Source organism: Harpegnathos saltator, unplaced genomic scaffold, assembly GCF_003227715.2.
Source record: "Harpegnathos saltator strain DR-91 unplaced genomic scaffold, Hsal_v8.6 scaffold208, whole genome shotgun sequence".
NCBI classification, from domain to species: Eukaryota; Metazoa; Arthropoda; class Insecta; order Hymenoptera; family Formicidae; genus Harpegnathos; species Harpegnathos saltator.
Genome location: NW_020229993.1, coordinates 1,905,001 through 1,918,100, shown reverse-complemented (window position 1 = coordinate 1,918,100; position 13,100 = coordinate 1,905,001). Strand labels below are relative to the sequence as shown.

The 13,100-nt window shown below is 42.7% G+C and overlaps 2 protein-coding genes across 2 annotated transcripts in view; one reads left to right on the top strand and one right to left on the bottom strand.

Annotated features, from left to right (window-relative positions):
- Positions 1-13,100, top strand: part of Syt7 (Synaptotagmin 7) — a 146,840-nt gene that overhangs the window by 847 nt on the left and 132,893 nt on the right. The window contains exon 2 of the mRNA XM_011149102.3: positions 6,055-6,175. The gene's annotated coding sequence lies outside the window, so the exon portion shown is untranslated. The remainder of the gene's footprint in view (positions 1-6,054; positions 6,176-13,100) is intronic.
- LOC105187950 (vanin-like protein 1) overlaps positions 1-13,100 on the bottom strand; it is a 43,883-nt gene that overhangs the window by 11,236 nt on the left and 19,547 nt on the right. The gene's annotated exons all lie outside the window — the stretch shown is intronic.

Below are 13,100 nucleotides of genomic sequence, written 5' to 3'. Positions count from 1 at the left end.
TCATTGCAATATTTGTGGAAAATTCACAATTTTTTTGTTTGTGCGCCGCGAAAGAAAGGAATTTTTGTGTTTTACTCGCCTACCTACATGGTATTTTCCGGTAGTTGCACGTTTAATTGACGCGAAGTAGACTCGGATTATAGCGTTAAATGAGCTTCTGCGACGTGACGTATCGCCGCGCTGTAATCGCCGAATTTATCACATTTCCTGCGCAAAAATAATTTGTCACCGCCGAAAACGTCATTCCTATAGGTTTTTGAAAGGACGTTATATGAGACGACACTTAACAATCGAGAAATTCATTACGAAGTGCACCCTTGGGTTGATGGGCTTGGTAGATAATCTTGTCAATCGCTGGAACAAATGCATCGATAATAATACTCTCCGTACATGCGTTCCTTATTATGCTTTAATACACTTTAACACTCGATTGTCTCGATTGAATATTTTTGAGCAGAAAATATTATATTGTTTTTCGCAAAAATTTATGCGTAAAAATTGTCAGCGGTCAACAGATAATCGCGATAGCGCGAAAAAAGAATTACATAACCCTGAAGAATATTCAGTATTATCTCATGAAATGCGACTTATGATAATGACAATTTAGAATAGCTTATGGTCCTTCATATGTGACACATCACCAGTGTGTGCGGAAAGCAATATTCCGCTTGTGATCGCTTATCGGAAAAGTAGACCAGCCAACCGGTGCGCTCTTTGCAGGGAATCCCAGCAAAATTGGGCGATACGTATGGCATATACACATTTTCACCATAACGGTACGTGTGCGAGTACGTTCGCGCCACAACAATAAGGACGGCTATTACGTTTTATATCCGGCAGAAGTGCGAGCGCGTGTTTTTGCGACCGCTGATTACGTCGAACCGCCTTCATTCGAGAATAATAAATCGATAGTTTACACCCATCGTGCCCCTTTTATAGCGCTTTTATTTTAGAAAAAGATTCCGTGCTGGCTGGTAGTCGAAGCGCGCGTAGATTGTGAGCTGGAACGAACAAGGTCGAGGGTCTCGTCAAAGCTCTTGTAATATATTCACGGAATTAAAGCTTATCGGCGTTACGTTATCTCGCTGATATTTTATCTATACATTTTTCCACGTTTCCCGTCCCATCCTCGCGCGGGAATGAAGCTGCTCGTTTTGTAGTTTTGCGGATTCGGTTCTTCCGTTCGCCGGACTATTGTCTCGTCGCGCGCTTATCACGCGCTTACGTGCACCGGATATCGTTGTAGAATTGTCGACGTATCACGCGCGTTGTCTCTCGTAGACCTTGAAGTCAACTTTAGTTTTTAGCGGAAATGTCGAGAGGAAGTACATCATGTGTCGTAATTTTTTCATTGTCCCACGTTCGCTGTCGTAGCGAATCTCCATTAAAGAACTGCAATTAAAATTCCATTAAAAAAAAAAGAGAAACTACATGTTTGATCGAATGACGAATGATGTGCCGTTTATTTGCGCTGTTTCGGAGCTTAATGCGCCATGTGCTAGTTTACTCATAATAACGTAATTTGTAAGACTCCTCAGCGATCTGACATTTTCGCTAATGTGAATCGATTGTGAATATCGCAAGAAGTAACGTTATATATAACCGCACACCCAGTTTCCGCTAATTCTGGGACAACTTGTAGCTGAAGCGCGACAGGAAGGAAGCGATACACGTCCGACAAAGAAATCACGTCACTTACGACGGTGGGACAGTGTATCTTTAGTTAGAAAGTGATATTCTTTCTTTCTTACGATCTGGCGAACTAGTGTTGCGGGAGAGAATAAATCAATTTGCATCACAAAATTTGACAAATTGAGTAACATGCACAGTCACCTTCGACGATTTTTTCAAAAGGTCCGTATTTCCAAATGATTATATTTTAAATTACTGTTTGACGAGTTATCCCACTTTTGCGTAATGCCGTCTAATTGGTAAAAATGATAATTACTTTCCTTTCATATTTGTGTGTGTGTGTGTATGTGTGTGTGAATTAAATTTCAGTTAATTATCTGTCAATTAGCGCTACGTAACTTTCTCGGGGATGTACATCGAGAAACTCCTTTCGCTCCATTTCACACGTTCATGCATACATAGCGCGAGTTCCTGTGGGTCGAGTGCACAATTCTGAATAGACTAAATGATGCCATTGGCTAGAATTAATGGACCATAGAATTTGGCCAGCCACGCCTTGTTCGAATGAAATTTTCGTTTGCGGGTACATCAAACGAGTCTGACCCAAAGCCGGTCGAAAGTGCATTGGCGATGTCGACAAACTGCGATACGATAGCCATTTTTCCAACGAGTGGCATTGTCGCGATGAGATATTTGCATTTCGCTGACTTCCATTTGCGGGACGTATTAAATTCGCAATTTGGAGCGAATTCGTTCAGGAAAATGCGGAGCGCCGCGGAAAGGCTGCCGTCGACGTACGGCACATAAATAAACACAAACGCAGATCTAAGCGGCACGAGGATGTTGTCGAGGATTAAAGCGGGAATAATTACCGTCTTACTGTATCAGGAATAACTTCGCGGGACACGAAGGGGAAATTAAATAGTGAAGCAATTTACGGGAGTTAAATGGAAAAACGCGGAAAACACTTGCGACGACGCAATAGAATTAGTTGTTGACCGCCGGAACGCACGTTACGTAACGTAGTATCAACTGCAAGAATCAATTTTTCGATCGCAATATTAATCTGATTGAGAAATCCCACTCTGGTATTGTATCCAAAGTACGTTGAAACACAGTATCTCGTGTGGACGTGGCTGTGTGACATTTTCCAATCGAGCATTTGTCTTTCTCCGTAGGAAGTAAACCGCTCAATTTTAGTCCGCAGGGAATGCGACTTATTACTTCCATGGAAATGCCACGAGCTACTCTCGTGACAGGTAAATTTTACTGGAATTTCGACTTGACTTCTCAGCCGACTAAATGGATACCGTTGTCGACTTATAGTTGCGCCGTACCTCGTATATTTATATAATAGTTGCCTCGTATATTTCATAATCTGTTTTCACTTCTCCGAGATTTCTCGTCTGAGCACTGCTCATGATCATATTTATTTGCGCTTTTTGTTGATTCTTCGTTATCCTTCACGTGATTTCAAGGTTGAACACGAAAACTGCTTATATAGCTTGTATTTATGCGGGTCATGTGGTATTCTCCAGCTACTCCTCCAACGACGGAGATACTTCATTACACGTCGTTATTATACTACCCTCTTGATAAGCATATTAGATAAGGCACTTCATCACTAACGAATTGTGTTTCCGAATTCAATTTCTCGACGCGAACAGGACTATAGGTTGCACGAAACTGAATTGTAAAATTCAGCCCAAACATTGATTTTCCAGAATCAATGTGAATTTGTGCCGTTGAAAATTTGACGGCACCAGATGCAGCGAAACTTAATAATTATTGGAGAAAGTTGTTCAACAAACTCGCCGACGGGAATCTTTATATCACGTGTTTCGAAGAGTGAGGATGAGAGATGTACGAAATTACTCAGAATGTTTTAATATTTTTTCGTCGAATATTATTCGGAAATGTTTTAAATGTTTCAATGTACCTCATGCAAATTGTCGCGGGCTCGTGTATTTTATAAAATGTTCAGCGTAAATTTTGCGAACGCGAAGAACGGCGTAAATGGTAAATGACATGACGTGTCGCGTGCTGCGTGACCGGTAATGGAGGTCACTTTCACACATTCCCTGTGGCGACTCATGCAATAAATAAAAGCTGCCGTATCTTAAAAGAGGGTTTTGCGTATATAAGCTACAAGAGGGTTTTTGTGTGCTTCACATACACAGCGACCGCGTTAGCGACTTATACGTTAACGAAAGATTCCTTCGACTTTAAGCTACTCGGACGTAGCGTGTATATGTCACATATAGAAACATGTAGAATACATGGAAATGTTAAAAATTGATATTTATCATCGTTCTTTAGTGCTGCATAGTTTTCGTGTCCAAATATGATTATTTCAAAGCGCGCGCATTGTAGAATTACTTGACTAAGATTTTTCCCTCAACGAATATCGAGGAGTCAATATTTAACGATTGAGAGCGACTTTAAAAAAGAGGGCAACACTAAACGGTAATCTTTGTTTAACTTTAAGATCTAACTTTAAAATGAAGTCTTCAATAAACTCTTAAATCGCACCGGTTGATTATAAGGACGGTTAAAAGCCGAAGATTGGAAAGCTACGGCGGAAAAAAAAAGGAGAAAACAGAAACGTGATAGTCTCTCTTTTTAATTAAACCATTAAAATTAAATACGTGTGCCGCGCACGGAACCGTTTCGTGCACAACCGAGCTTTTTCATTTGTCCGAGCTCATTACGTTTGTACATCTTCCGATACGAATTCAGAGATGATCTCCGGTCGTTTGACGCGACGTGACGCGAGGCCTCACTTGGTCATTTATCAGCCGCGACATTCGCGTGCTCGTAAGCTTGCACAAGTGCGTTAACGTCGCACGTGCGTATACATTTCTGTTTGAACAAAAGTATTAAAACGTTATCGGCAGCGTCGAGCTGTCACGGGAAACGGAACAATTGAGCTGCTTCGTTTAATTGCTGGTCAGAGTCTGTCGCGGGTACAAATGGAATGGAATGGAATGGAATGGAACCGAATAGAATAGAATAGAATATGGAGCGAGTCGTCACAATCGATACTGCTTTACATATGCCAGCGCGCGTGGCGTGCAAGCTCTCTTCCAAGGTACACCTGTATTTCGCAGGTACTCTCGCGCGGCCTCCGCTCGAGCTGTGTCTCAGAAGCGGAGTCGATACGCGTTTAATTGCACCTTGCGGCGGCTGGACATGGCTTGGCAGCTCGTCGCTCGTATTTCGGCCGAATAATCGCGGCCGGCGAAACCAGCGGAAAAACATCGTTTTCGAGGGAGCACGCCGGCGCCGAGTCGCTCGAGAGAAGGGAAGAGGGTCACGCGCGCGACGTCGCCGTTCGGGATCGCTGCCAGATCGCCGCTAGATCGCACAGCCCTGGCCGTCGTCGTACGTCCCTCCGTGTCCGGTTATCGATTGTAGTCGCGAGTATTAATTATGCCGGCCTGCGCCACCGAGACACTTGTCATTATCGTAACGACGCGCGGGCGCGTTCGATTTCTTCCGGGTAGGACGAACGAGCGAGAGTAGAACTCGTGAACTGCAGTTAATGACGCGGAGATGGAACGCCGGGGAGATAATATAATTTCTTCAAAGTCGATATGTAGTTTCGTATGCAGTTCGAAAGGTAGGCATACAATGTCCCGAAATATCAGGGGCGACATTTAGACAATTTCCCCGAAAAGTTGCGACATCGAAATCCGGATACCGTAACCATATTCTGAGGAATAATATTTTTTCGAGGTACACTATTGTCTCATGGAGATGCTAATTAGATCAGAGACAGGTGTATACGCAGGTGTATTAAAAGGTCTGTCCGTTTTCGAAGAATTTTTGAATTAGTGCGATAAGATAATTAGAGTGAAACAAATATATTTTCTTTCAGTTAAAAAAGTCTTCGAAAACGATCACCAGATGCGTAATAGCTACCCATTTGGGTGCACTCTTACAGTACAACGACTACGTAACACTCAAACGACTAACGCTCAGCTGCACAACAAGACTATTCCAATATTTCATTGTAATTCGGGAGATGGTCTCGGTATTTGTGGATTTTACTATATGAAAGAAATTGTCCTATTTCTGAAAAGTTGGCATTTTTCTCCGGGACAATGCATGCACGTGGAATTATCAAAAGACGAAATTTGATCACTTAGTTATTCGCGGATTCGGAGCAGCTGCTCGAGCTGCGAGGGAGTCTTTGTAATTTCTCGATGGAAATCTCGTTAGCCGCGAAAATGGATATCTGCGCTTCGTTTTGAGGAAGTTGCACGTAGGAACACTGAAGAAATTAACCGTCGGAGGGGGATATGTAAAACTGAACTTCTCGAAACTTCTTGATTACGCCGTCGCGATCTCCTCGTAACGTCCGGCGGAGGAGGTATGTAGCTGCGGAGAGCTTGATAAATCGCTTCTTCTTTCTTGCAGGTGATCTCCAGCCTGCGGAGGATGTAAACGCGCGTAATCTTGTCGGACGGGCCCCACCCCACCCGCCCTTTTCAAGCTCCAATGAGGATCTAGGATATAGGCTTGCATCCTCGAATTATTGGTAAGTCGCTTGAATCTGCCGTTCATCATCCGTTCAATATCGTCTTTAACGCTTATCCGGTTGGGAATACTAATTCAGATTTCAAACGCCTCCCCCACCTTCCACGACGACGGGAGTGAATATTAGTATGATATCGTATAGTCAGAGACATTAATCGCGAGTCATGTATAACTTCTACGGAACTTTACATGTCGGGACATGCATTACGTAAAAATGGCGGAGTGGGAATATAAAAGAAAAGAAGAGAAGGGAAATTTTCGCGGCAAAATTATGAAATGTTTTCGTTGGACATTGGAAAACAGCGAATCTTTCTTTCATGGTGCGACGTGGATTGTACACTTTTCTGCACACAAAAATATATAAAAAGTGTACTTTGCGATGGACATGTCATCCGCGCGCAAATAAACGTATTTGTCGCTAATTAGTCCAGATTTAGCGTAGATTATTCGACGTGATTTCCAATGCGTGACATTTTCAACAGGGACGATTCTCTGTACCTTTGAACGCGCACGCCTAACTCCAGTAAACCGTCGACGACTATTAACGTAAATTTTATCCTAAATTACACGGCGGGTAGCTATGCGCCATTTGTCAACGCGGAATAGAACTAAATTTCACTACGGTGAATCGATATTATCTATCACGTATCTTTCGGAGATTATAGACGAATATAATGGGCTATATGTATAGATTATATATTTATCGATTATTCATAAAGAGGGTGACACTGTTTATGTACTTGTCGAGGGTATAAGGGGTATAACGGGTACAAGGGCAAACGCGCGTTTTGACAATTTCATTAAGTTCAAGCGCATCAAGCGAAATATTGCCAAAAGCAAAGCCACAGTTATTAAATGAACAATGATGAAATATGCTCTCTTGGGGAAGTATTTTACATTTGATTTTATATCCAGCGCATTCACGAAACGATAAATACTTGTTTTAACGCATGTCGTATTAGCTACTCGTTATACATGTATTTGTATGTTTGTAATAATTGACGACATGTACATAAAAAAAGATATCGATTTGATTTGATTTCCCATATCGCGCTGGTCTCGACGCTGGTACGTGCTTTCATCCTTGCTTTCCGTCATAAAGGTTCTGAGGTCTGGTCTCCCTGACCAGTCCATGACTTTACAATCAGAGACCACATGCATAATTCCGTTACGGTGTCATAAATCTCAGAATTCTCTGGACACGACAATCCTTCCAATGAAGAAGGGAACATCGTCCAGGATTAAAGTCTAACTGCGATGTGAATTAAACAAGCACAGCGGCGGAATCGCGGTATTTGTTGGCATTTGTTCAGTTTTGTCCTCGCGTGATATATTGGTCGCTTAAATGAAAGAAATACTTACGGAGCAAGAGACGAATGATCTGTTAAATTTGGAGGATTTCCTGAACTATCCATTCGGCATAATACGCGACTGTTCTTATTTCACGAAACGGCGATCGATACAAGCGAAGTATACCTATTATAACAAGATTCGTATACGGGACACGCTGGGACGTGGACGTTTCATATTCAGTTGCTCGGAGAGCTTATATATTTCGCGTACATAAAGTATAATACATAACCGTTTTACGGTCGACGTATCTCTTTGCTTCGCCATCGTATCCGCGCGATCAGTCATAGAATCGACAGAAGTCTATGCGTCGTTAAGAGTTTCGGCCAGGGCTACGCACTCGCGGAAGTTAGGGTCGTAACTTTCAATAGCTATCGGTAAAATATCTCTCGCGGGTCTATGCCAGCTGCTGTATGCCCGTTGTTGCCGACTCGCAAAATTGAACAGCTATATCCACCAATGCATTCGTCGCTATTTGATCGCGACGCGCGCTGCCTCGCGCACCACTGCTTCCGGCTTTAACGTCTATGGCATTAGGGTCCGAGTTTAAAAATTGCGCGACATTTTTGTACCGGAAGATTTCACGGCTGATTTCACGGTCGTTGCGCAAATTGCTCTGGCCGGCATGGAAGGAAAAAGGATAAGTATCGAGGAGAACAGTTTATTCGTCGCGCGATTAGTAATCGATTTTTAGCCGACTTTGGCTGAAATTTGCCGAGAGGAGATTTTCTTCGTGCTAGCACGAGCTGCACCGCTCATAACAGTTTAATTAACGTGTACAAGATCACGCAGCGCCGCGCAATAATTCTTAATAAATCAATTTCTCATTTTCTCATCATCTATCAAATACACGATGCTTCACTGAAAGTTGTATTTTGTATTTTATTTATATGATAAGTTCTTCGCTATAGTGATCATTAAATTTTCATGAGCGACGTAAAGTTCCATATTTATTCGTAAGCCGAGTTATATCGAACATTACTCGTGGGTAAAGCGAAAATTGAGAAGTTCAAAGTATCATAGTTCTTTTCGTTTTTCTTTCTTCATCAGAGAGTAAAATTTAGGATTCCTAATATGTCGTCGTTCTCTCCTCTTCGCCCGAACGTGCTTTACATCTTTTATTGCAGCTTCAGAAGTAATCCCGTTTAAGAGAATATAAATCGGACCGCAGAGTGATCCATTCCTTAAGCTTAGTTTAATCATTTTCGTGTCTCTGCGATCTATTTCAAACTTTTACATCGTCACATTTTTCGATTCTTTTTTCTATATCTTCGTGTATAATTTTATCTTGGGATATTGCGCGACATATGCGCTGTTGATTCGACTACCCGTCCTTTATTGGCTAATTCCGACGATGACGTGCCTGTATTGTAAGACGTTGACAGTCCGGAGGATCGATATCTCTCGCTGGTAGTCGCAAATCCCAGGATGCATTGCATTCTAGGATTCGAAGCGGATTTCTCTCCCCAGGATGCGCGTTGAGTTTATTTGCCCCGATGAATTATTTATTGCGTCCCCGTGTTCCGGCGACACTTAATGTCTCTCCCTTCTATCGTGAAATTTATAATTCATTGCGAATGTGGCCGTGAGAACGATAACGAGGCGCCGATAAGAAATTTCTGTCTGATGCAACATCAGAATAATGTCAGCGCCCCGTGCAAACGGGATATTCGATTTCGAAAAAAACGAAGCCACGCGCGGTTGTTGTTACACAGGCTTACCAGGCTATTCTAGCATTAATGCGATTTATCACCCGCTGCGATAAGTACGTTCTGCCCCGAAGCTGCCTTTCAATAAGGACGAGGGAGATTGAAATTACCCAGTGGAGTAACGCAATTTCCCTATCCCTCAGCTGCGAGGGGTCGTTCGAATTAACGAGTTTTGAGATCGGAAGTCCTTCCGATCTGTTTCGCCGCGCGCGTACGTTCATGTGCTATCGGAGAACGGCGATCTGTTTCATTTTCGCGAGATAGCGAAGGCACGTGCGTGAACTTACACCGCGGGCAGGACGCTGGACGAGAAGGGAGAAAAAAAGAAAAAAGTTTGTAAACGGTCGAATACGTGGGGACAATGATGAAATTTTTACGTCGAAATTGTACCGAAGTAGATATAAATTCGTCGCAGCAGTCGACCCGTGGCTATCAATCATACCGGTAATTCCACAAAGAGACATATCGCAAAAGGAATCTGTAGTTTTGTGTTGCTCCATAATTATTTTATATATGTATACACGCGCGCGCATATTTACGCATCGTGTATCCCGGCGTACTTATATGTATGTCGGTGCTATTGTTGGCTTACACCGTTGTTCCTCAACACAGTGTTGGTTAGCTTCCATAAATACATGAGAAAGGACAGTTCAATTAGGTAACTAGTTTCGCGTCAAAGAGCACACTTGTACATATATATTACGTTTGGCATTATATCGGAAGCTACATCAGCCGGATAGTTGGCCGGATGGGACAATGTAATCGAACGGCTATAAATGTTGTAATCGACGTGGGATGTAACGAGGGACCTTGTGCCTCGAGTTAAAGTGGGTGATATGATTCTACATGCTACGGTTAAGCCGCATTGATGGATATAGTCGTGCTATTTCCACTAAGGCCGGAGTGAGCCGGCATATTATATTTTCAACCGCTTAAAAGAATATTGACATAACTTTCCTCTCGTAGCCTCTAGAGTTCAATGGATTTTCACGATCACGTCACGTTTCCGTTTATGCGGCTTGAAAGTCAGTTGTCCGTATCGTTGTCGATACGGACAACGTTTTTTTTGTCGAACCTTTATCCTTTGCATATTAATGCCGCGAGGAATAGAAATAAAAATAGAAAACTCCTGCGAGAGAGGAATATCCGCCTCGTGGGGTGAGAATGAATATTTGTTTATAATATAGACGTAAATAGCGAGTAATGCCACATTTAGCACTCTTGACGATTGAAGATACTAAATTTACGCCAAGATGACGAGTGAAAAGTTTTGTGCTCCGCAAAGTTGCATGTGCGCATCTGCGCGTTTGCGTGTTACGCTCTGATGCGCTTTATTAATTCGCACCGTAGCAAAAATTCCGCTTCCCGTTCAGGAAAGGGAGAAAAAGGAAGGAAAAATTAAATTACTTATGAGAATATACGAAGATATTTTTCCACAAGATACTTACGGTTTACGAATGGACGTATGTACACACTAACGCAAAACGTGACCGCGCCAGTTAACGAAGCGTAATTATAAAACAATTTCTCGGGCAAAATAGGTGAGAGTTAATCGATACATTTGTGAGCGAATTTCGAGGGAGGCGGGAGGGGAGTCTAAGGGGAGAATGCCGTCGAGTAATCGTGAACTTGCGTATCCGATTGACTGATATAGCTATTGTTTATCTTGACGATCGTGCGCGTCGTGTCTCCAGGAGGATATCTCCTCGTCACCGTTCGCTCGTAAGGGGGAAAGTTGGAGCGTTGGAGAAATTAGATTGTGGGCTTCCATCAATCAGGGGTAGGCGATATATTATATTAAGGGAAACGGTCAAGGTTACGACTCGATATTGGCAATTCCGGCGAGTAGAATAGGTCACCTATGAATAACCGTACGAATTTTGGTCTCATCGTGTTTTATTTCCGTCGCCCGCTTCTTCCCTTAAACTCAAACTCGCGGAGGAGGAAGGAAGGTGGGTCGGTGAGTTGGATATATTATGCACACCTCCGAGTTAATTCGGTATTACCGATGTTATAGCGGCGTTTCTTTTTCGAGCGATCCAGATGAAATATTCAGCGAAAATGAAAATGCCGATTCGTCTACGGTTGGATGGACATCGTTTCTCTTTTTCTTGAACTCGTTTCTCCTCGTTACTTCGCGAACACCAGCAGTGCAGAATCGTAGGTGAAACTCAATATTCTTTTGTTCGTCGCCAATTTGTGGAGAATTAACGACGCGTTTTCTTCACCGGCAAGCATTCCCGAGGGTTTTTTTTTTTTTTTTGGGGAGAGAGAGAGAAGAGAGACAGAGAGAGAGAGAGAGAGAGAGAGAGAGAGAGAGAGAGAGAGAGAGAGAGAGAGGAGAGGACAACTACTAATCTTAAGAGCCCTTAACGAATTAAAGCGACACGCCGCGCTGTAGGAAGATACGATTCTTATAGCTGCGTTTTTCCGGTAGCAGTGTTTATGTTATGTCGGGGACTATGTTTTGGGTCACGTGTGTGTGTGTCTGTGTGTACGCGCGCGCCCGCGCGCGCTCACTCTCGTAATTTCGTACTCGTAAAATGCAACTCGCGTGAAATAAGCATTCTTGTGCACGCGCGCGCCCGGGACAGCTTTACTATCTTGAATCTAGTTATAAAACGGTACACGACATCACGGTGCGTTTCGCCCAGTTACGCTTATATGTTCTCCAGGGAAATAAAAGGGAGTTTTAAGAATCGATTCGCAATCGCGTGACCGTCACATTGCGATGCCGTTGAACGTGGCATGATCTTGCAGCTTGGCGAGCATTATTACGTATACGCGAAAAGTTCATCGCGCGTGTATATAATGTGTCCGGATGAAGATTCGCGCGATGTGCGATTATAAATAACATTATAATTATTTGTATCCCAAATACCGCGTCATGTATCTCTTTAACGTCGCCGTCGCGCCGCTATAATATATTACTGCGGCTAAATTTTGCGGAATTCCACGCAACTACTGCCGCGGACTGCCGCGCAAACTCTACTACTAGATTTGCCAACGGCGTGTACAGCACCGTTGAGATATTTTTATGTGAGTTTTTTTTTACATTAATTCGGCAGCAACTTTGCTCATTATGTCTCTCCCGTGCCGGAGTAATTTTGCATCACGGTATGCGTCGATCTAATCTCTTAAGTGCTTCCCTGTAATCGATTTCGGGATGACTCAGAGGTTGCGTCTCGCCAGATATCTATTTCGGATTCGCGCGCGCGGTTCCAAAATTTTTATATTTTGTCGAACGAACGGCGGTTTTCATTTTCTCGGGCTTTCGGTTTGTAGCCATCTGTCGCTCGGATAAGATCTCGGTGTTGGCTTTAGATGCATTCACTGACGTTCCCATTCACTGCATATCGCGTGCTTTTCTCGTGCAGAGATTTCTATATCTATTTTACGCTGACCATTGCTTGACAGGTTGTAACAGCAACATTTCAAAGTGCTTATATATATTTCAATACGCTAAAAAGATAATTGATGAAAAAGGAATTTTGTTAAATTGAAATGACCTTCTCTTATTCAACGTGTTAGACGAGTTGCTGTGCTGTGGAACGTGAGAATTAATGGCAAGATCGCATTTCTTGATAAGTTCCAAGCTGACTTTTCATTAATGAAAACAGTTGGTTATTACAACTTTCGAAAGTTTAACGTCGAATATCTTGGTAATTAAACTTTGAATTAAAGTTTTCATAAAGTAAAACCAACTTTAAATTAATCGGTAAATAAAATCATTTTATCCGGTTGATATGTCGCGAATCTGTATTTTTCGATTCCATATCATTTAATCTTCATTCAAATTTGCTCACGACGGACACGTCGTCAACCCTAAAACAATGTGTCGCAAGAATTTTCATATTCAATGAGACA